The 21,713-nt window shown below is 40.7% G+C and overlaps 1 pseudogene; it reads left to right on the forward strand.

Moving 5' to 3' along the window:
* Positions 1–1,825: 1,825 nt before the first annotated feature.
* LOC124038684 lies at positions 1,826–5,739 on the forward strand (annotated as a pseudogene).
* The last annotated feature ends 15,974 nt before the right edge of the window (positions 5,740–21,713 follow it).

Raw genomic sequence — 21,713 nt, forward strand, 5'->3', positions numbered from 1 at the left:
GACTTGCCAAAACTATAGTTTGTTAATAATACATTTGGGGAGTGGTTGAAAAACGAGTTTTAATGACTCCAACCTAAGTGTATGTAAACTTCCAACTTCAACTGTATCTCCCTGGCATATTACATTTATGCAGCAGCAATACAATACATTTTTGGACTTGTTGTGCTGTGCTCACTTGAACAGGAAGGTGCTTTCAAAACAACTGGGAACTTGGAAAAAAAACAAGGTTGAATCATGATGACGTCATTGATCTTCAGGTCATAGCTCTAGAAAGAGGCCAGATTAACAATTCCGAGTTGGATGACCGTTCAACATATTTTCCCAGTCAAAGCACGTTTATTCCCGACTTCCCAGTTGTTAGGTTTTCGCAGTTCCGAGTTAGCAGTTGTTTTGAGCGCAGCACAAATCATGCTTTATTGACAGCATAGCCAATGATGAATGTTTAGCATTTTAAACTTGGAAAAAAAGACCCTTTAATCTCAGATTTGGGACCACACATTCACTCCACTGAAAATCAGGCTAGTGATTGCTTTGCAATGCTTGCAGTTAGCCACTGTCACGATTTCCAACTTGCTGTGTAATGTTTATGTCCAATGGCCGATGAGCACTGATATGTTTTATCTATAATTTATCTTAGTTTGACAAAGATTAAAAAGTATTTGCAGTAGATTGTCGACTTGATTCATGATGACTGCTAGCTAAGATTTTGAAAGTCCAATCCAAGCTACTGTACATATAACGTGATTTGATGTCATTTTATCTGTGGCCAATGACTTTTAGCTTCTTGGATGGGCACTTCTATTGTAACTATGGCAGCACCCAAGGGGCTTGAATTTTCTAGCTCTACCCTTTGGTGGTTCCAAACATCTTCCATTTACGAATGATGAAGGCCATTGTGTTCTTCAGGACCTTGAATGCTGCATATATAGACTGGTGTGTCTTATATAGACAGGTGTGTGTGCCTTTCCAAATCATGTCCAATCAATTGAATTTACCACAGGTGGGCTCCAATCAAATTGTAGATACATCTCAAGGATGATCAATGGAAACAGGATGCACCTGAGCTCCCAGGTCTCATAGCAAAGGGTCTGAATAAATTTGCAAACATTTCTAAAAACCTGTTTTTGCATTTTCATTATGGGGTATTGTGTGTAGTTTGAGGGGGAAAAATATTGAATACATTTTATAATAAGGCTGTAACGTAACAAAATGTGGAAAAAGGGAAGGGGTCTGTATACTTTCCGAATGCACTGTATATATATTACCAGTCGTGAAATCCATAGATTAGGGCCTAATTAATTTATTTAAATTGAATGATTTCCTTATGAACTGTAACTAAGTAAAATATTTGAAATGGTTGGATGTTGCATTTGATATTTTAGTTCAGTAAAGAAAAACATACCTCTACTACTTGTAGAAGTGGAGATGTGTATGTAGCGTAGGCTTCTTGAAAAGTGTGTTTTCCTCAGCTTCCAGACATCAAGGTTAGATTGCCTAGGTTGTTATCACTCTTTAATATGAGACTTTGTCTCATATTAAGCCCCTCAAGTGCCTGGTGTTAGTGTGGCCTATTGTGATGAATAGTGATAATTTCAACAGCCATGACATTAGAATGTCCTGTATTTTCACCAGGCAGTGATGCAGAACCCTTTTCCACTGGGTTTTTGTTTCTTTCTCATTTTATGGGCGATGCAATTTTATCCTGTTCATATGACTTTGATTAGCCAAACTAGCTAGCTAAATGATATAAGTCAACTTTTCATTGTTTTGTAGCTTGGTACATATGTCGACTTAGCACAATACGAGTTGGACTGTATAACTTTTAATGATACTGTTGGTGTCATGTGACAAACATATGGAGTACCTGGGGTTTCTGCCAGAGGTGGACTTAGTGGGTAAGTGTTTTCGTAGCAGGTTCGGAAAGAGATTAATTTTAGTAAAAGAGTTAGATCAGCGAAAATGTTCTCCTTACCTGCTACAAAAAAATCACGATCGAAGTGGCATGAAAAGTGTGTTCTCTGCGGGTAAATAATATTTTGACTAGTAGCATTACAGCTAGCTAGCTTGTTACCAGCTGTCGTCATGTGACTAGCTAAATAAATGCTAGATTCGGTAGTGATTTCAAGTGAATACAGTGATATATTATGAGTCTAAATAAAAACATAGGCAACAGACAGCCAGGACAATCTGTCTTTGTTAGGCTAGTTACCTAGCTACTTCTGTCTGTAAATTGTACTGTTACTGTCCAATAACAACCAAACCCAGCTATAGATCTTGGAGTGGATCTGAAATGACAGTTGGTATAGCAAATGGTGAAAATTCCATATAGACAAGGGAGTGTGCATATCTATGCCTAGGTGGGGTAGGTGTTAGGGGTTCTTTCTGGACAGGACTAACAGGACCATTGCATTGCCATTATTTTGAGAGCTAGCTAGCATAGCTGTTTTTTCCTCATCAGTGGTTTGTGAATTTGAGCGAATAAAGGTAGAGTTCCTGCGAAAGGGAACAAATGCTAAGATCTATGAGGGGGCTGCCAGTAAGTATCAGTTTCCAAGCTTTCATAAACCTTCCTACAAAACATCTTATCCATGCAATGCTGTCATTCTGTTTAATTGTCCAACCATTTTTACATTGTAGCCAACTAGTTTCCCCTCCTCTAAATGTGTTCTCCAGGGAAGCTGAGTGTTGAAGCAGAAACCTTACAGCATGGTGTGGAGCAGGGGTGTCAAAGTCAAATGGACGGAGGGCCAAATAAAAAATTTAGCTACAAGCCGAGGGCCGGACTGTTCGAATGTTCATTGAAAATTTTTTAAATGACGCATATAGTCTAGTGAACCTAATTGAACCTACTGAAAACCTAACAAATATATTCCAATATGATCAGATAAATAAAGCAATATTTTCTTATGGCTCTGTCAGTAATCTTTAATTTTCAACAGACACAAAAGACAAATTTCCTTTATATAAAAATCCCCATAACATGAACATTAAATGAAAGAAACCGGTATTCAAGGCACCATCAGTAGCCTATATTTTCTATTTTAGCAAAAGTGGGCTAAATTTACTTCAAAGAAAAAAACAATAATAGCAATTTTCTATCATCCACTCAACTGAAATATTTTTAAAATATAATTGGATTGAAATACAATAAAATAAAGTGCAAAAATCTATTAATCAAAAACAACACTTTGTTTAAGGAGAAGTAACATGCAGTGAAAACAAATATTAAACTTTAACTTTTAAACTTGAACTGAGTAAAAACTCTAAATATGTGATTGCACAGTAATGTTCACTTGTTTGAGGTTGAGGGTGATACTTGGTGGTGTCCCATCTTTTCCACAAGTTCATCAATGTTCGGGGTAAGGCTCTGAGCTGAGGAAATCCTCAGAATTGAGTGGATGTGTTCAGCAGTAAGTCGACTTCTGTGTGATGTTTTGTTCAAGTTCATCAAAGAAAACAGTTGTTCACACAGGTATGTGCTGCCAAACATAGACAACGTTTGAGCAGCCTGGATGCGAAGCTGGGGCATTGTGTCGGGGAGGAAACGGGCGAACTCCGCAGCACCCACTGCCGCATATTTTGCCCTCAGTGCATCATTGCATTGGAGGTCAATCAACTCCATTTGGAGGTTTGGTGGTGAGCTTTCCACGTCAACAGCAAATGGGTTACCGAGCAGTTCCAACCTGCTTTTTTGTGCTTCAAAGTCAGCAAATCGGCGTCGAAAGTCAGCGGCAAGCATACCTATTTTATCAGCCAACTGTGCGCTCGGGAACGCACTGGTAGAGAGCTTCTCTTTCATGGTCTGGCAGCTGGGAAAGTGGCTCAAATTTTCTTTCCGCATCTGCGTCTCCCACAGAGTCAGTTTGGTTTTAAATGCCTTCACTGTACTGTACATATCAGAGATGACACGATCCCGACCCTGCAGCTGCAAGTTCATTGCATTCAGATGACTCGTAATGTCACACAGAAAAGCCATTTCACACAGAAACATTTCGTCTCGGAGTTGTGTTGTGTCTTTCCCTTTGCTGTCCAAGAACAGACAAATCTCCTCACGAAGCTCGAAACATCTTTGAAGCACCTTTCCCTGGCTTAGCCATCGCACCTCTGTGTGATAAGGCAAATCACCATGCTCCGTTTCTAACTCCGTCAGAAATGCCTTGAACTGGCGGTGATTCAAACCTTTGGCTCTGATAAAGTTAACTGTGCGCGTGATGATGCTCATTACATGCTCCATTTTCAAGGCTTTACCGCACAACGCTTCCTGGTGTATGATACAATGATAAGCTGTCAGCTCACCTGTCGCGTTTTCCTCTTGCATCTTTTCCCGTATCTTCGTCACCAGTCCGCTCCTGTGTCCACACATCGCAGGTGCTCCGTCGGTTGTCAAACCCACGAGTTTTTCCCAAGGCAGCTCCATCTCATTTACACATCTTGACACCTCTTCATACAAATCATGCCCCGTAGTTGTGCCATGCATAGGACGTAAAGCCAAAAACTCCTCTGTCACGCTTAGGCTGGAGTCCACTCCGCGGATGAAAATTGACAACTGGGCAATGTCAGAAATGTCGGTGCTCTCATCCACAGCCAAGGAATATGCAATGAAATCTTTTCCCTTTTTCACAAGCTGCTCTTTTAGATTGATGGACAACTGGTCTACTCTCTCGGCAATGGTGTTTCTGCTCAGACTCACATTTAAAAAGAGTTGCCTTTTTTCTGGGCAAACTTCGTCACAAACTTTAATCATGCAGTTTTTGATGAAATCCCCTCCGTAAATGGCCGGGCTGATTTAGCGATCTCTTCTGCCAAAATAAAACTGGCCTTGACAGCAGCCTGGCCTTGTCATTTGGCTTTTTTGAACAGAGCCTGTCGAGATTTGAGGCCTCGTTTTAATTCCTCTGCCTTTTGTAGCCTTTGTTCCATGTCCATATTCTTGTTTTTGTCCGCGTGTTTCGTTTCATAATGTCGTCTCAGATTATACTCTTTCAGTACCGCCACACTTTCTCCACACAGAAGACACACAGGTTTTCCAGCTACCTCCGTGAACAAATACTCCGACTCCCACCTTGTTTGAAACCCCCGGTTCTCAGTGTCCACCTTCCGTTTTGCCATTTTTGATGGGTATCTGAAAGTTAATTTTACTGTGATGCTGACAACTGCTGTGCCAATAAATATTGAAATGAAGCAGCCTACTGCTCGGTGCGTCACCGTTGCATTGTGGGAAATGTAGTATTGGTGCGTGTAAAAGATCTGCGGGCTGCCGGCTTGCTGCGGTCTGCGGGCCGGTTCTAATAATAAATCAAGATCATCCCAGGGGCCGTAAAAAACCTTCTCGCGGGCCGGATGTGGCCCGCGGGCCTTGACTCTGACATATGTGGTGTGGAGGGACTCATTTGATCTGCTCACCGAGAGCTCCAAACTCATTGTGAGTGGCTACAGAGAGTCCTATCCCCTTTCTACAACTAGCACACTCACCGACTTTCTCTCTACATAGCACACTCATTTTGGAGCAGCTCTCGGATGAGTCTGGGAAACTGTTCCTTTTGAGTTTGGAATGAACATTAGCATGAAGCTTGCCCTGAACCGTGTGTGTATGTGTTGTAGATTCCTGAGGTGGACTTTCAGGACTCTGTGCTGGCCTTCACAGAGTAGCCGAACCAGCTGCTGCTGCAGCTCTACTTGGACCACAGGAAGGAGATCTGACACATCCTCAGTGAACTGACCCACTCACTGCCACACTAACATGGTCCAAGCACGCCAAGTTAGTCGTGAAGAGTACACGACAACACCTATTCCCACTCAGGAGACTGAGAAGATTTGGCATTGGTCCTCAAATCCTCAAAAAGTTATACAGCCTCGCCATCGAGAGCATGGTGCAGCTGCATCTCTGCCTGGTATGACAACTGCTCAGCCTCCGACTGCAAGGCACTACAGAGGGTAGTGGCTACGGCCCAGTACATCACTAGGGACAAGCTTCCTGCCATCCAGGACCTCTATACCAGGTGGTGTCAGAGGAATGCCCTAAAAATAGGGTTCCCCCACTGACACAACTGTGTACATTATTGAACAGGGACTTTACTGATCTGAAAGCATTCAACATCAAAAAGTCCATCTTCCACAGATCCCTGTCAACATTAAACAGGCCTTGGAACCCTGTGTTACAGCAAATAGGGTCCAACCTGACATTTTTTTGTGTTTTTTTTGTCAACATTGAATTGAGTCCTGCCAGCAGAGGTGGTTACAGATTACCCTGCATCAGGGATAGGAGATGGGCATCTGTCACATAGGATACAGCTCTATTGCCTAAAGTGGTTACCTCTCATCTCCTTCCATATACAGTGAGCGCCAAATGTATTGGGACAGTGAATTCTTGTTGTTGTTTTGGCTCTGTACTCCAGCACTTTGGATTTGAAATTATACAATGACTATGAAGTTAAAGTGTAGACTGTCAGCTTTAATTTTAGGGTATTTTCATCCATATCAGGTGATGAATGGGAAATAATGCGAGGTCACTTTTATTGTAAATAAGAATAGAATGTTTCTAAACACATCTACATTCATGTGGATGCTACCATGATTTTGGATAGTCCTGAATGAATTGTAAATAATAACGAGTGAGAAAGTTAGACGCACAAATATCATTCCCCCAAGACTTGTTAAACTCTCACCATTAAAATTACATGGGAGGTTAGCATTTTTTGGGTGGTATGATATTTGTGCTTCTAACTTTCGCACTCTTTCGCATTCATGATTCATTCAGGATTTTCCGTAATCATGGTAGCATCCATATTAATGTAGAAGTGTTAAACATTCAAGCCTATAATTGAAAAAACATCTACAATAAAAGTGACTACAAAATGACATTACAATATTTACCTCTCATTTATATAGGGCACAAAATCATCTGAAACACAACCTAAATAAACAACAAATGCTGTTGTCACACGCTTGATGTAATCATTGTGTGATAGGAATATGGGACCAAATACTTAACTTTTGACTACATTAATACACATGAATTTGTCCCAGTACTTTTGGTCCCCTAAAATGGGGGACTAAGTACAAAAATTGCTGTAATTTCTAAACGGTTCACCCGATATGGATGAAAATACCCTCAAATTAAATCTGATAGTCTTCACTTTATCCTCAGACATTTTATCATTTGAAATCTAAAGTGTTGGAGTACAGAGCCAAAATAACCAAATATTTGTCACGGCCCCAATAGTTTTGGAGCTTACTGTATCTGCTCGGATCTGGGTGGGAAATCCGAATAAGTGAAAGATGAATGGCACGGGTCAACTAGAGAGAATGCTATCACCTGGGCACAGTTTGATTGACATGATCCTGTGTTAAATTCTGCTCCTCCTTCAGATGTGGCCCCTCCTTGCTTTTGGATGCAAGAGAGAACTGAATCACATCTCTTACATACCACATCCTATGCCACAATAAATATAATTTTATATGATCCCATGACATTTGGGGGTGAAATATTGTCTTTCTAAAACGAAGGGGGAACTCAATGGGGGATCAGGGTTGAAACAACACAGGATAATTCTGATCTGGATTAAATGTTTGGAAAATCTGGGCCCTATGCAGTTTTATTCTGATCAGGGAAATGGACAAGGAGGCTGCACTAGGGTGTTGAGATGTATACACTGATAGGCACTGCTATTCTAATTCATTTAGCTAATGGCGATCAAATATTGTCAAGTAATAAAGCTATCACAATAACCATATCAGAATTAGGTGGGAGGGAGGGCATTTTGGACATTTCTATGTGGTATGGACAGAGTTTACTGGTGCACCTTTTCTAGCCTTGTAGAAACAGTACTTGACAAAAGCCCTCAGTCATAATCATGCAGTGCTGTTGCATTCATAATCTTTGATCATTTAATTTGTACACCTTCAAATTGTACTGACATCATTTGGATATTGATTCTCTTGACGCATCAATTGTAGAGGAAGATGAGTAGTGGGTGAGAGAACAGTGCACTTTATTATGTAGAGGATTCAGAATGTGGGCATTGTCTGTTTTACATCAATCAAACGGTTTACATTGGTACTTTGGAAAGATTCAGATCAAAGGTAGACTTAAAATGAGCCATTATAGATATAGATTGTCCATGTTTTTAGCTTTATGCGTGCCTGACTAATGTATTCCATGTCTTTGAATGATTTTTTTCCAAAAAGAGTATGAGTGGCTGAATGTTACTTAGAATTATATAAAGCAATGTTGTTAAATTGTTTACAGGATTTTTAGATATTGCCATCTATACATTTTTTTGTGAGTACATTTTTGCCAAGAATTCTATGAACAAACCACTTCACTAGCTAGGTTTCCTTCCAATTGGCAACAGATTTTCAGTCAAATGTTCTAAAATCTACATAACCATATGTGCATTTTCCAACCAAAGATTTTTCCATCAAATGTAATTGTTGCGGGTTAAAGGCTGCGCATGATGTAGTGCACATAAAAATAACTTGTGGTTATTCCCATGGTTTTAGTATGTGTGCTCTAGCAAATATCTTGCAGAAACAGTGCGGGTGTAGTCTACTACATGATCAGATTATTATAGACAAAAGCATTGAGCAGCCAAAAGCAGCCAAGCATCGATCATCATGTCACCAGAATAAAATTACATGTAGCTATATATCCAATCCAGTCCATTCAATTAACTACGCGCCAAAATTGAACTAGGACAATATGTCTGGAAAGTAACTAACATTAAACGGTTAACAATTTCGTCTTGGGTCCATAACGGCTAAATGCTATAATTTGCCTGTAAGCCATATCTTAGATAATCATAGGGGAAACACAAAACAGACTTCAGTGTGTGGTGGAGGTTCTGCCCGACTAGACGCGTAGGCGTTGCATTGCAATTATTGATGGACATTCAACAGACATTCGCCAAAAGCCATTTAAAAATGTAAAAATCAATAACTAGTTCACAGTGTGTCACGGAATCATCAAACTAGATATGATTTATTCTATAAATGTCTAGCATACTTGTACAGCTTTTGTTTTGAGTAGAAATTACAGTTTTGACTTGATAGAAGTACATAATCTTTAAAATGCCATTTAAACCGGTAAAACTCAATAACTAATTCACCATTTGTCACATAAACATCAACCTAGATGTGATTTATTCTATAAATGTCTAGCATACTTTTACAACCTTTGTTTTGTGTAGAAATTACAGTTTCACATGTTATAAATACATAACATCTATAAAATGTCATTTAAAACTGTATACATCAATAACTAATTCATCGTTTGTCACAGAAAAATCTAAGTAGGTATGATTTATTCCAAAAATGTCTAGCATACTTTTACAACCTTTGTTTTGAGGAAGAATTACTTGAGAGAAATACATAACATCTATAAAATGCCATTTAAAGCTATATATGTCAATAACGTTTTCACTGATTATGACAATCATCAAACTAGGTATGATTCATTCTATACATGTCTAGTATACTTTTACAACCTTTGCTTTGAGTTGAAATTCCAGTTTTGATTTGAAAGAAATACATAAAATCTCAAATATTGTATTTAATGATGAATAAATCTAAATCAGTGATTGTCTCAGAAAAAAGTGAAAATATGCATTTAATTGTATGCCAAATCAATATTTGCATTTTTAGTGCAACAGTTCCACATTTTAAAGTAGTTACAAGGCACAACAGTCATTTATTTATAGGTCTCTAATTTAACAGTAAAGTGGCCCCTTTCTATAATTTTGGCTTTGAAGTCCTTTGTCATCCCCAGACAAGCTGAATGGTACCATCTCTGGCACACAGAGCATTATATCTGCAGTATTAAAAACATAAAACAGTGTTATGTTTATTTACATGTAAATTACAGTTCTGGAATACCCAAATTATGTTACATGCTTTTGCAATTAGGAACATTTTCAAATTTAATTGGATTTTTGTGGCTAAATTGACTTTAAATGACATGCATTTGACCACAACCCTGATAGAAGCACACATAACTGAGGCGTTAATCATCGTTGAGTATTCAGGCAATATAAATCATATCGTAATAAAGGCATACATTTGCAAAAACGAATGTGTTACTAAAGAAGCTATCACATGTCAATGTTGTAATATCAAACATTCCCATTATCGTAGGCTTTGAAATTCAAATCAGTTTAATCGTCTCTCATGCCAGATGCAACGTGTTCACCTATTACAGTGAATTGCTGTCATAGTATGTATCTAGTATCTCTCATAGTAGGATAATAAAAATAGAGTAATGATAATTAATAGAACATTAGAGCAAAAATAACACAAGGATAACCCTGATAAAAAAGTTTGAAGGATGAAACTACATGATTTTTCATAGCCTACTGTTATATTACATAAAGACAAACCCAGTTCCTCAGGTCATCAAAGCACACATTGAGCAGTCTTGCTTTGACTGGAAAAAAGAGGACCACATTTTTATGCATTGTTGACACATTTAAAGATGCTTTCTAGAACCCATAGTTCTCGAGGTTGTGCTTCAAAGACTGTCCCTCACAGTTGCATACTACATTGTTCTCTCACTGTCTGTGCTTTGCCCCCTTCCCACACCCTATAGCAAAGGATTCCCCAAAGATTGTCTTTCTGCTTTCTGCAAAAGTTTACCTCGAACACAGCTAGTCAACCTTGTTGTAAACTACTGTAACTCTGAGAATGTCCATCCTTTTTTCTGTATTTGCTGTTAGTCTAATGTACTGTAGAATAAAAATAACACCTCCCCCTAGTGGCCAAGACAAAAACAGAAAGGTTCCAAGGTTCCATGTGGGACTTAGAAATATATGTAACACGAATTACAATAACTACAGTAGGTACATCAAACCTACATCAAAGTACACTAATCCTCCCAAAATGTATTTCCTAGTATCAGTATTTCCTTTTTCAGGCTTTTTTCCCTGAGGTAATAGATTCAACTCTTCATAACTTACAGCCAAATATTTAATACTTGATGAAACTGGGAAAGGAGATAGAATGTTCAAGTTAGTAAGTGCAGTTGGAGTTTATTACAGTCAGTACAAGCTGAGTGTTGGAATTATTAAAAAACAGTTTTGGAACTTTTCTGAGTTACAAAAGACCATCACAGACTGTGCTGTCATTTGCACATTCTAAAGTTCAAACAAACAGTAACAGAATACCTGAATACTTCTCTGCATGCTTTAGTGCCTAGAAGGCCAAGACCACTGAACTTGGTGTATGTAGGTGCAATTTATTTTCTTGAATATGGTGGTGAACCTAATAAAGTGGAAACTGAGTGTAGATATCACAAACAACTCCTTTTGAGCAGTGTCTATCTGTTATACGTTTGATCAATGGGTATAATGGTCAATCTGATCCCCCAAGGTCCTCATGGGCTCACTTGGATACATAGAGTTGGAGGTAAAGAAAAACAAATGAAACTAGGACATTAAAACACTGGCAGAATGCTTTCATCCACATCCATTCACATAAAATATGTATTTTAAAGTATAAATACCCTCCTAAGACCAGTCTTTCTGGATATTTTAAAAGGTTTGCAAATAGTTTTTTCTGCAAGGAATGTGAATTGAAAGGGATATGGTAACACCTATGTAGGTTACGTAATTTCTACACTGATATAATGGGTATAATGTGTGGTAGTTGCACACCTCCCTGCTGAATTATGTAGAGCAGTTTAAGAGAGAAAGAGAGCAAATAGCATAGGGACAGCCTGGTTGAAGTCCTAGTTTTGAATGGTTAGTGCCAGTAGATTGCAGAGGGGTTCACATATAGTTCAGAGGCAAATCATAATGTATACATTTAGCCCAAAACCAAACATGTACAGTCTACTTCTTATATTAATGCTTTTTCTGTTATCCGCCCTCATTAAAAATCCTACAATGTGATTTTCTGGATTTTTTTCCTTCTCATTTTGTCTGTCATAGTTGAAGTGTACCTATGATGAATTACAGGCCTCTCTCATCTTTTTAAGTGGGAGAACTTGCACAATTGGTGGCTGACTAAATACTTTTTTTGCCCCACTGTACATACACAGTGAGTAAACAACAGAATATGAGGTGACCAGTGTTCAATGAGTATGTTTACATGCATACTAATAATTTGATATTAAACTGATTATGGTAGTAGGCAGAGTATGGCATTAGTCATGTATACATCTTAGTCTATCTTAATTAATCAGTGTACGATCATAATCGAAGTAAGCATACACCAATTAAAACACTGTATTTTCTGAGCAATCTTTCTCCTTATTAGGACATCTAAACACCTTAATCTGAGTTCCAGCGGTGTATTTGATCTGCACATGTGCTAGCACCAGCTGATCGTGCCTCCCTCTTGAGCATGTGTGAAATGTGTTCGGCAAAAACAACTGAAAGTGTGCATCTTAAAGTCGTTTTCACATACAAACTTTAAATGTCAGAATTTGGAAACAAACAGACTTCCTTAAAATAACATGTTAATTGTGTTACGTTTATTTTGGTTGGCAATTGTCTGCATTTATCAAAGACCCATCAGGTAGCCTGATTTCAGATGTGTAAACAGGATTATTAGAGAAACCATTCTTCTTGCAAAGCATGTAAACGTTTGAATCAAACAATTATATTAATCTGACTAGCCATACAATCGTATTGTTATGTGCATGTAACCATAATCAATGACTATATATATGGGGCATTATTTTGAAGGTGCAGGGCTGAGTAGTGATGGCTGGTCAACAGTCTGATGGCCTGGTGGTAGAAGCTGTTTCTCAGTCTCTCTGTCCCGGCTCTTATGCACCAGTACCGTCTCTGTCTGCTAGATGGTAGCAGAGTGAACAGACTGTGGCTTGGATGCCTGAGGTCTTTAAGGATCTTCTTGGCCTTCTGTTGACACCGAGTGCTGTAAATGTCCTACAAACCACTTTTGTAGGTGGTTTGAAATCAGATACAAATCTGAATCATGGCCATGCGACTTGTCTGAACGATCAAATCTGATGTATTTGCCATCAGTCGTTTTTAGACTGTTATTTGGCATATCTTGTTGCTTGCTAGCTACTCTGTTGACAGTTTGACAAGAACATACTGGGGCCATACCTGCGGACATTTAACCATTTCGTTAAATTAATTCTCCAGCTCAAAATGTGTGTCAGCCAATTAAAATTGTCGATTTACTTGCACATGACAGAACGCTAAATTGGAAATTGTACCTTGTCCCATTAGATAACATGGCATATGTTAGCCCAATGCTAACTTCAACAGGTGGCACTGATTATATCCTGGCACAAGTGCATTAGCCAATTAAAATAGTTGAAGTAGTTGGACGTATTCCAAAGCTTGTTTATGGATCAACAGCACGTTCTGATCATCAAAGCAACTATCATGTGTATTTGACTGACTGGTCAAATTTCTCTGTTTAAAGCCACATTTTGTTACAGCCTGAATTCAAAATGGATTAATTGGATTTTCTCTCAATCTACACACAATACTCCATAATGACAAAGTGAAAGCATGTTTTTAGACATTTGCTAATCTATTTTACATAAGTGTTCACACCCCTTTGCTATGAGCTCAAGTGCATTCAGTATACTTTGATCGTCCTTGAGACGTCACTACAACTTGATTGGAGTCTACCTGTGGCCAATTCAATTGCTTGGACATTATTTAGAAATAAACACACCTGTTTTTACAAGGTCCCACAGTTGACACTGCATGTGTTACTATCCTCAGATGGAGATCTAAGAGCAGTAGGATAGTCATCTGAAACGTGGTGAAAAAGTGCATGAGAATGTTTAAACTTTTTCCAAGTTACTCGTTTTAATAACGAAGCCAGCTCAGAACTCCCTTGATTCCTAGTCCAACACCAAACTTAGAGCTCCCTCTTGTGTCTTGAATGTAATTGCATCTACTACTGCATAGAAATGGATAGACTCAGTCCAGCAAAATAAAAAAAAGTATCCCCTTTTAGTTCTAACTCAAGAATTTTCAATCTGCTACACTCTCCTGCTCTTTAAATAGTGGATCCTGCTATTACTCATTAAGTCTATAACTGAGCAGGTATGTCTGGTGTTCTGTATAGGTTTCGGTACTGGTATCGATATTGGCCACACTGCTGACATTGGTAAGTAGGCATACATACTGGCAGAGTGGGTGGTAGAGTTTGGTATGAGGCATGGACGTTAGGTTTACACACCTGGTTGGTTGGCCGCCCATGTGTGTCATAGGTTAGCATGCCCCTTGGTTTTTGGATCCGTTGGGATCTTCTGACATCCATCCCTTCCTCTACGCACTGCTGAATTGAATCAGTGAGGTCATTCATACATGAGAAACCATTGTCTGGATTGGGCCTAACTTCAGTTTCGGGAGTGTCATTTCTCCTTTCAACATGGTCCTCTCTCTTCAGCATTGTACCCATCCACATTGTTTGGTTCTTCCTGCTCCATGTTCTCATCCTGATTACTTTCTGTATCCTGAATATGGGGATGAAATGCATAGGCCTGTTCTAGCAGTGATTTTGTCTTAGGTCTTGGTTCTTCTGCGCTTGCAACTGGATTAACTCCTGGAGTCTAGAAGTCTTCTTCATCAGAGTCTGCTGAAGTGTCATCCCCATCTCCTCCATGTTCTGTGTTTGATGTTCTATTTATAGCAGGCTGTTTCCTCTCATCCAAGGTCTCATGTTCTACAGTTAAGTCGTTCACTAACATCAGCATGTTGCGATTGATCGCTCTGATGCCCTTAGCACCATTCTCCCTTTTCACCTTGTAGACAGGTCCTTCCCCATACATATCTTACCACCCATGTATGGCCCGCTTCTTACCCGGCCCTCCTCTCTCTGACATATTCTTCACTCGGTCTCCAGGTTGGAGGGCCACTGCCTTTGCACCATGATCGTAGTGTCTTTTGCCTTTAGCTGAGGACTTTTGAATGTTTTCAGATGCAACTTGGTAAGCTTCCTTCATTTTGGTGGCCCAATTCTGAGCCTAGACAGGGGGTGACACCTGTTCATCACTCTGATTGAGTCCAAACAACCGGTCAATGGGCAGGCAGGGTGGCTGGCCAATGAGAAGGAAGTGTGGTGAGAAGTCTGTTGCTTCGTGACGAGTGCAGTTGTATCCACGTACGATATGAGGCAAGTAGTCTTTTCATTGTGATTTATTTTCTTTGGGAAGGGTGCAAATTAATCCATTCCAATGAGTTTCCCTGGGGATGATATGGAGTTGTGCCAGCTCCTGCCAGCTCCTGCCAGCTCCTGAAGGCTCCAAAGAGTATTTCAAATTTATAGCCTTGATCGTGGTGGAGCCTCTGAGGATATCCGAAGATGGGTATGAAGATATTCTCTTCTGCTGTCTGCAGACTTGTTGCGAGTGGCGTAGGCCTGTGAAAACCTAGTGAAATGATCGACTAATATTAATGTACTCAGAACCTAGTAGGGGAGTTATAAGTGTAAAAAGACCACTGAGACCAACTCAAAGGGAGCATGGGATGCCATTTCACACGTTGCATTTGGGGTCTGTTGGATTTGTCATTGGTGCCATCACTTGCTCCTGGGTCTGTCTGCATGGTAAAGAGTGTAGCCTTCTGGTCTCCCTGAGGGGTAAGGTAAACGGGCACAGGGACTATCAACTACGGACTCAGTACTGCCTTGACATGATCTTGATGCAAGCCAGATATCATGTTGTGATGAATTTTGCACTTTGATTTTCACAAATGTTGACTCTCCTGCTGGCAACTCTACAATACTGGGGTAGACATCAAGTCTTTCTGGTTGATGAGACATAACATATGGGTCAAACATCATTAGGCACCCCCTTTTGCCAGAACTCTGACTCTACATTTCACATCCCTATCTTGTCCATTTCACATCCCTATCTTGTCCATTTCACATCCCTATCTTGTCCATTTCACATCCCTAGCTTGTCCATTTCACATCCCTATCTTGTCCATTTCACATCCCTATCTTGTCCATTTCACATCCCTAGCTTGTCCATTTCACATCCCTATCTTGTCCATTTCACATCCCTAGCTTGTCCATTTCACATCCCTATCTTGTCCATTTCACATCCCTAGCTTGTCCATTTCACATCCCTATCTTGTCCATTTCACATCCCTATCTTGTCCATTTCACATCCCTAGATTGTCCATTTCACATCCCTAGATTGTCCATTTCACATCCCTAGATTGTCCATTTCACATCCCTATCTTGTCCATTTCACATCCCTAGATTGTCCATTTCACATCCCTAGCTTGCCCACTTAACTGTGCAGCTAAATTCTGTCTGGTCTATGCAGTTGGTGGCCATAGAGTTCACTGTGTTAACCACTGTCAGCTGTGTTTTTCCTCACATTCATAGCTTCTCCGTGAAGAGCACTCAAGTCAAACCCATTTTGTTGTGGCTCACCACCTTCCTTTATGAGCTCCTTAATAACATTAAAGCTTACAAGTGGGAAGTCACTAGCATGGGAACCTCTATAAAAGGGGTATTCAACTCTTCTCCTACGAGGTCCGTCGTCTGCTGGTTTTCTGTTCTACCTGATAATTAATTCCACCCACCTGCTGTCCCAGGTCTTAATCAGTCCCTGATTAGAGGGGAACAATTAAAAAACACAGGGGAACTAGCTTCGAGGTCCAGAGTTGAGTATGAGGGTTCTACAGCCAACCATCCATATCTGGTACTATTGGATATCCACCAGCACCTCAATCCACCCCTTGAAGGGTATCCTGGTTCCATTTACTGCTGCCCCATTGAGGTGTCCTTCATCTCTAAGTAATGTGTCAATGGGTTGAATGTAAATGGTGGGCAGTGTCTTCTCTATAAAAAAAATCCCGCTATGCTGACCTCTGTGCGGCTCATGTGCACAGAGGTCAGCATAGCGTGCTACAGTATGTATTTTTGTCTTTTGCCCATCACTGTATTGTCCATCTTCTGAATAAAGTGTGAATAAGTCTCTGTCACTAGACATTGTTGTAGTGCCAGTTTGGTCAGTAAATACCTCCAGGAGGGGACATTCCCATGTTTGAGGTCACTGGTCGTCCCCACCTCGAGACCTCCTCCAGTTCCCCAGTCTCTGTCCTTTCAGCAGTCAAGCCACTGCTCGGTGACTAGCCCTTCCACAGCGGAAGCGATGGATACATTTATCTAAATGTAACACCTTGTTTCACACAGTTGTTACATGTACCCTTCTCCTTCAGAGACACTGCAGTGTTTTCTACCATAGTCAGCATACCGTCCACTCTCACTTTTTGGTCTGATCATTTTTTCCAGGTTCTTTGCGATGGCTGGGACTTGACTAGGTAACTCTTGGATGGCTATTCTGTTTGCCTGTACATCTCCTTGTATGTGACCTTGGTTAGGGTCTTGTTCTGTCGCCCTTTCATCCCCATCACTTTGGTGTGATACATTAGCAGCCACTGAGCGTTGTTTGTAAGGCCCTCAAATGCACTTTTGAATTTCTGCGTCCTCCCTTGCTGACTCAGTGATTAGATCTAGGAAGAAATCATCTTTAGCCTTAAGATTAGATACATATGCTTTTAAATGACTTCTGATGTTTGCATGTTTGACACTGAAACCTTGATATACAGTGCGAATGAACACACACTTGGCCAATGGTTTGTCATATGTTAGTGTGTCTGCACCCTCGTGGCCAGCACTGTATGCACTGTATGTGCTGTTTCAACCCAACAAGCCTAACTCCTCTAGCTCCAGAATGAAATAGGGTGCAGGCCAGGCAGCAGGCTGTTAGCCAGCCTGCCAGCATAGTGGAGTCTACCACTAGCACAGTCAGTGTAGTCAGCACAGCTATCACCATTGAGACCGTGTCTGTGCCTCGACCTAGGTTGGGCAAAACTAAACATGGCGGTGTTCGCCTTAGCAATCTCACTAGGATAAAGACCACCTCCATTCCTGTCATTATTGAAAGAGATCATGATACCTCACATCTCAAAATAGGGCTACTTAATGTTAGATCCCTTACTTCAAAGGCAATTATAGTCAATGAACTAATCACTGATCATAATCATGATGTGATTGGCCTGACTGAAACATGGCTTAAGCCTGATGAATTTACTGTGTTAAATGAGGCCTCACCTCCTGGCTACACTAGTGACCATATCCCCCGTGCATCCCGCAAAGGCGGAGGTGTTGCTAACATTTACGAAAGCAAATTTCAATTTACAAAAAAAAAAAGACGTTTTCGTCTTTTGAGCTTCTAGTCATGAAATCGATGCAGCCTACTCAATCACTTTTTATAGCTACTGTTTACAGGCCTCCTGGGCCATATACATCGTTCCTCACTGAGTTCCCTGAATTCCTATCGGACCTTGTAGTCATAGCAGATAATATTCTAATCTTTGGTGACTTTAATATTCACATGGAAAAGTCCACAGACCCACTCCAAAAGGCTTTCGGAGCCATCATCGACTCAGTGGGTTTTGTCCAACATGTCTCTGGACCCACTCACTGTCACAGTCAAACGCTGGACCTAGTTTTGTCCCATGGAATAAATGTTGTGGATCTTAATGTTTTTCCTCATAATCCTGGACTATCGACCACTATTTTATTACTTTTGCAATTGCAACAAATAATCTGCTCAGACCCCAACCAAGGAACATCAAAAGTCGTGCTATAAATTCACAGACAACACAAAGATTCCTTGATGTCCTCCAAGTCGTGCTATAAATTCACAGACAACACAAAGATTCCTTGATGTCCTTCCAGATTCCCTCTGTCTACCCAAGGACGCCAGAGGACAGAAATCAGTTAACCACCTAACTGAGGAACTCAATTTAACCTTGCACAATAACCTAGATGCAGTTGCACCCCTAAAAACTAAAAATATTTCTCATAAGAAATTAGCTCCCTGGTACACAGAAAATACCCAAGCTCTGAAGCAAGCTTCCAGAAAATTGGAACGGAAATGGCGCCACACCAAACTGGAAGTCTTCCGACTAGCTTGGAAAGATAGTACCGTGCAGTACCGAAGAGCCCTTACTGCTGCTCGATCATCCTATTTTTCTAACTTAATTGAGGAAAATAAGAACAATCCGAAATTCCTTTTTGATACTGTCGCAAAGCTAACTAAAAAGCAGCATTCCCCAAGAGAGGGTGACTTTCACTTTAGCAGTGATAAATTCATGAACTTCTTTGAGGAAAAGATTATGATTATTTGAAAGCAAATTACGGACACCTCTTTAAATCTAAGTATTCCTTCAAAGCTCAGTTGTCCTGAGTCTGCTCAACTCTCCCAGGACCTAGGATCAAGAGAGACGCTCAAGTGTTTTAGTAATTGCCCTTGCTAGAAGCATGTGTTTCAGACATAAGGAAGTGGATGGCTGCAAACTTTCTACTTTTAAACTCGGACAAAACAGAGATGCTTGTTCTAGGTCCCAAGAAACAAAGAGATCTTCTGTTGAATCTGACAATTAATCTTAATGGTTGTACAGTCGTCTCAAATAAAATTGTGAAGGACCTTGGCGTTACTCTGGACCCTGATCTCTCTTTTGAAGAACATATCAAGACCATTTCAAGGACAGCTTTTTTACATCTACGTAACATTGCAAAAATCAGAAACTTTCTGTCCTAAAATGATGCAGAAAAATTAATCCATGCTTTTGTCACTTCTAGGCTTTCTCCTATAGAGCTCCATGTTTATGGAACGGTCTGCATACCCATGTCAGAGACGCAAACTCGGTTTCAACCTTTAAGTCTTTACTGAAGACTCATCTCTTCAGTGAGTCATATGATTGAGTGTAGTCTGGCCCAGGAGTGGGAAGGTGAATGGAAAGGCTCTGGAGCTAACGAACCGCCCTTGCTGTCTCTGCCTGGCCGGTTCCCCTCTTTCCACTGGGATTCTCTGCCTCTAACCCTATTACAGGGGCTGAGATCTTTGTGGGCTTTACTCAGCCTTGTCTCAGGATGGTAAGTTGGTGGTTGAAGATATCCCTCTAGTGGTGTTGGGGCTGTGCTTTGTCAAAGTGGGTGGGGTTAAATCCTTCCTGTTTGGACCTGTCCGGGGGATGTCCTCGGATGGGGCCACAGTGTCTACTGACCCCTCCTGTCTCAGCCTCCAGTATTTATGCTGCAGTAGTTTATGTGTCGGGGGGCTAGGGTCAGTTTGTCATATCTGGAGTACTTCTCCTGTCCTATTCGGTGTCCTGTGTGAATCTAAGTGTGCGTTCTCTAATTCTCTCCTTCTCTCTTTCTTTCTCTCTCTCGGAGGACCTGAGCCCTAGGACCATGCCCCAGGACTACCTGACATGATGACTCCTTGCTGTCCCCAGTCCACCTGGCCTTGCTGCTGCTCCAGTTTCAACGTTTCTGCCTTATTATTATTCGACCATGCTGGTAATTTATGAACATTTGAACATCTTGGCCATGTTCTGTTATAATCTCCACCCGGCACAGCCAGAAGAGGACTGGCCACCCCACATAGCCTGGTTCCTCTCTAGGTTTCTTCCTAGGTTTTGGCCTTTCTAGGGAGTTTTTCCTAGCCACCATGCTTCTACACCTGCATTGCTTGCTGTTTGGGGTTTTAGGCTGGGTTTCTGTACAGCACTTTGAGATATCAGCTGATGTACGAAGGGCTATATAAATAAATTTGATTTGATTTGATATATGCAAATTGCTGTGGGGTCTTGTTTGCTCTTGGTCCCTCATCAATTTGCTTACAAATGCTACTGTAACTCACATCAGCACGTGAATTGGTTATTTGACCCCCTGACTCAGCTGTTTTCTGTTCATGTATCTCACAATGCAGTCATACATTTCTGCTTCATTAGCCCCTGTGACAGTGGGAGCCTCTACAAACATTTTCCCACTCAGGACAGCTGCCAGTTTGTATAACTGCTCTTCTTTGAGCTGGATCAACCGTTTTTGTGACACCCTGATCTGTTTCACCTGTCTTTGTGCTTGTCTCCTCCTCACTGGATTATTGACCCGTACCTGCCCTGACCCTGAGACCGTCTGCCGTTCTGGACCTTTTGCACCGTCTCTGGATTCCTGACCTCTGCGTGCATTTGACCTGTCGTTTGCCTGCCCCTGTACTAGAAATACCATTTTGTTTATTCAACACTGTCTTTACCTGGGTCATACCTGAAACCTGAGTTTTTGAATGTCCCCCACTAGCTTTTTACGCATGTTAACTTGAGCCATTATACTTCGAACACTTCTGTCCCTGAAGCTCTGCAGCTTGCTCTGGTCTCCACATGCTTGTCGCTTTGGTTTTTCACGATCCACAACTCTGGTCAGATGAGCCCCCAAAATGTTACTACCATCAGAATGGATATCTTAGAGCAGTAGAATGTGAGAATGTTTCACTTTTTCAAGTGACTCTGTTTTAATAATGATGCCAGCTCAGAAGTCCCTTGATTCCTAGTCCAACACCAAAGTTAGAGCGCCCTCTTGTGTCCTGACTTGAATTGCATCATCTACTGCATAATAAATGTCTGACTGCATAGGAATGGATATTACTTAGCCCAGCAGAAGAAAAGTATTCCTTTTACTTTTAGTTCCAACTCAAGGATTCTCAACCCGCAACACATGTCAGAGCAGAAACTATACCATGAAGTCCAAGGAACTGTCTTTAAGTCTCCGACATAGAATTGTGATGAAGCATATTAAGGTAAGTGTAAAAAATCAATTTCAAGAGCACAGTGGTCTTCATCATTGGGATATTGAACAAATATGGAACTACCCAGACTGCTTAGAGGTGGCTGTCCAACCAAACTGAGTAACTGGGCAAGAAGGAC

The sequence above is a fragment of the Oncorhynchus gorbuscha genome, linkage group LG06 (assembly GCF_021184085.1).
Source record: "Oncorhynchus gorbuscha isolate QuinsamMale2020 ecotype Even-year linkage group LG06, OgorEven_v1.0, whole genome shotgun sequence".
Taxonomy (NCBI): domain Eukaryota; kingdom Metazoa; phylum Chordata; class Actinopteri; order Salmoniformes; family Salmonidae; genus Oncorhynchus; species Oncorhynchus gorbuscha.